The sequence below is a fragment of the Amphimedon queenslandica genome, unplaced genomic scaffold, assembly GCF_000090795.2.
Source record: "Amphimedon queenslandica unplaced genomic scaffold, v1.1 AMPQUscaffold_13212, whole genome shotgun sequence".
NCBI lineage: Eukaryota > Metazoa > Porifera > Demospongiae > Haplosclerida > Niphatidae > Amphimedon > Amphimedon queenslandica.
The window spans coordinates 36,046-39,621 of record NW_003546552.1 but is presented as its reverse complement, the minus strand read 5'-3'; positions in this window follow the sequence as shown (position 1 = coordinate 39,621).

Genomic DNA, 3,576 nt, shown 5'->3' with positions numbered 1-3,576 from the left:
CATGATCCACACATTCTGTGTCCTCTATTATCCACACATTGAGTATCAGTGTGATTGAACTGAAAGGTAACAGGATTAGGAGAACAATAGAGGAGACAGTCCTCATTGATAATGCATGCATTAGGATTGGTTTCATTATCATTGAAAGGTGTACTGGTATGATATGTTCCAATCCACAGTAGACCATTGTGTGTAATGTGTAGGGTATTTATATCACATGTGACATTCTCTCTTGAAACACTGCAATCACAAACACCTGAACTGTTTACACTGAAACCAATAGGACACTCATTAAAAATAAATGAAACACCTGATTCATTGCTATATGATGTATCAGTAGTGATGATGAGTTTAATGTTATGTTCTCCATAATGGTCGATATATTTTGGTGAGTATTCAATCAGTGAACAATTATTAATGTATTTGTCTATCACTATTGTTCTATTAATTTCTATTGTTAATCTACCATCAGTAAGACTGTATGAGTTTGTATGAAAAGTGCGTCCAAATAAAGCAACATTATATTTCAGTGGTTGACCTGGAAAAATACTTTGTTGCTCATCATCATGCCATATTGGTGTGGTTTCATTACTGTCAGGATCACAAAAAGCAAATGCACTTGCATCACTTGATGTTGAAAGATTTGCTAATGTTAAGGAAGCAGTATATTCCAATTGAGAATCAACTCCATATATATCATTTCCAGCTACTGCAGCAGTATTGCCTTTAAATGTAAATGTGTTAAGAGTTGCTAAAAAATAGAAAATTGAATAAGAGTAATAATCACTCTCAGTTATGTGACTTATGTCATCCAAATAAATTCCTCCTCCTTTATAAGTTGCATGATTATCAATAAACTCCAAGTTAGCTGATGGTGATAGGGCCACAACAGATGAACCATTTATTGCCATTCCTCCTCCGACTACTCCAGTATTATTCTTAAATACTAATCTATTTTCTACAGTTACTACTGAGGATATAATCACCAGTCCTGTTGATAGACTATTAGTAACAGTAGTGTTATTAAGAATGATAGAAAGACACCCTGCTATCTGATTTCTCCAGTTTCCAACAAGTTCAGTATCTATAACACTGATATGAGCTGATGTTGATAAACTTCCAACAATTAATAAACCAGTAATACTATTGTCATGACTTGAACATGACTTAAGAGTAATATCAATATGATAATTACTTAGTTGAATATAATCTCTAAATGTACCAATAAGTAATCCATCATCATTGTTGTAAAATTGGGAATCCTCAATTACAATAGTAGATCGTGATTCAACACCTTTAATATTACACTCTTTAAATTGCTGTGAATGTGTGCCTAAAAAAGAAATAAATCCTATCTCTGACTTAGATACTGATGAATGGGTAATATACAGAGAAAAAAGAGATTCTGTGAATTGATGAAAAACACCATTTTCTGATGAACTGATGATATTGACATTATCAATAAGAACTGATATATTATATGAGGTACCATGATTCATATAAAACACTAAGGAGCCATTAGTCACAGTAACATTAATCAGTGATAATGAGTAATGGTGTAATTCATTGTAACACACTGGAGAAGGATAATAGACAATAATTAGACCTGCATTATCAAAAACTGAAGATGTTATCTTACTGTCAAAAACACGAAAGAGGCTGACAAAATTGTATAGGTATCTCAAGTATTTAAAAACAGAACTAGCAATTGTGATGTTACTTGAATATCCAAAATATATGCTGCATTCCTGGAATAATAAGTTACTAAAACTGATATGACTGCTTTCATAGATTGCTACATCATCCGCACCAAAAATAGAACTAGCAATTGTAACGTTACTTGAATAAACAAAATATATTCTACAATCCTGGAAAGATAAGTTACTGAAACTGATATGACTGCTTTTATAAATTGCTACATCGTAATAAAAGTAATCGTTATACTTGCAGTGAATAGTAGGAAACTGGTCCAGTCCATGTAGAGTTATATTTTGTACTGAGTTCATTGTGACAGTAAAGTTAATGACACTAGTTCCAATGAAGTAGAAGATGGTGTTATTGTATTGAGACATATTCCCAGCATACACTGATAAAGGATTACAAGGTGACTGAGTAACTGAACTGCAGTCATCAGACACATAATACTGACCAGAGGAGACACTGCAGGAGCTACTGAAGAATAAGAGAACAACCACTAACAGGAGAGACATAGCTACTGTCTGTACTGACTGACTAGTGTATACTTGCAGGCTATGAGTGATGACTTATATAGGCTACTTGTTCTCCAAATATGGAAATTGATGCATACCGGTAGTTGTGATGATTAGACTCAATCTAATTAATAGTACAATACACTACAAGCATAGATAATAGAGTATACTCTAATATACTCTAATATCTATGCTACAAGTCATTGTTAATAATTAATTTTTACTTTTTATAAATGATATTTATAATTATCTATACTAATCCTTTAATTTATGATCTTTGAGAAAAGATGAAATAATTAAAGAAATATTAATTCACATAGTATAGTCTCATACTTGTAGTGCAGCTATTGCTTTGTCAGTATCTGCTTCACTCAATCAGTTTCTGTTAGTCTATATCTCTCCTACTCCATTCTCTCATCTTTACTATGGACTGCATGGTAATCATACTTACATAATAAGTCATTATGTGTACAATCACAGACATACTCTATCATTATATGACTGTACATTGAATAAATGCTCTACTGGTATATGGTTAGTCATGAGTACATAACCTCAATATTACTGTGTATGTGTGTATTTATGTATAATGTGGTTTATATTAAATAAAAATCATTAAAGAATAGAATTATGCCTCAATTACAATATAGGAGAGAGTGGGAGAGGAGAGTTAGTTAGTGAATGACATTGCAATTGTATCTGCTTTGCTTCATTACAGAGGAATGTGGGGGTTTATGTGAACAGGTGGGAATTGACTTGTACTTGAACTAATCAAAATTCTATAAAATTATGTACACATGCATGTACTTTTATATTGACTTGGAGTTTTTCTTAGAATTTTTAAATTTGTATTTGTAGATCTAGTACAAATCTGTATTCATGCATGTATACTATGAATATTTGTTCATTTATGCCATATGTACAAAACTTCCCACAAATTATTAGCTAATTTGTGTTGTAATTTAGCTGTAATTTTCCACTAATATTCTCAACCACTGTAAGAGAGTAAATAAAACACTTGTTGTGATTCATATACACTAAGCCACTATCAGTATATGCAGTATCTATGTACAGGTGGGGATTGAATTTTTTAATTTGGCACGTATTTGAACAAATTGGAATTCTAGGAAGACATGTACAGGATAAAAAAGCAGCTGCACATGCATAATTAAAATTTTTCCTAGAATTTTCATATTTGTACTTGTAGTAGGAATCTGTGTGCCTGAGTTCATGTACATATTAGTAATTTGTTCATTTATGCATCAGTACAATGTACATGTACTTCAATTGACTGTACTACAATAGCTTGCCATTAAAGTGTTATAGTACAGGTTATTTTACCAAAAATCACTAGGAGAGAATACTG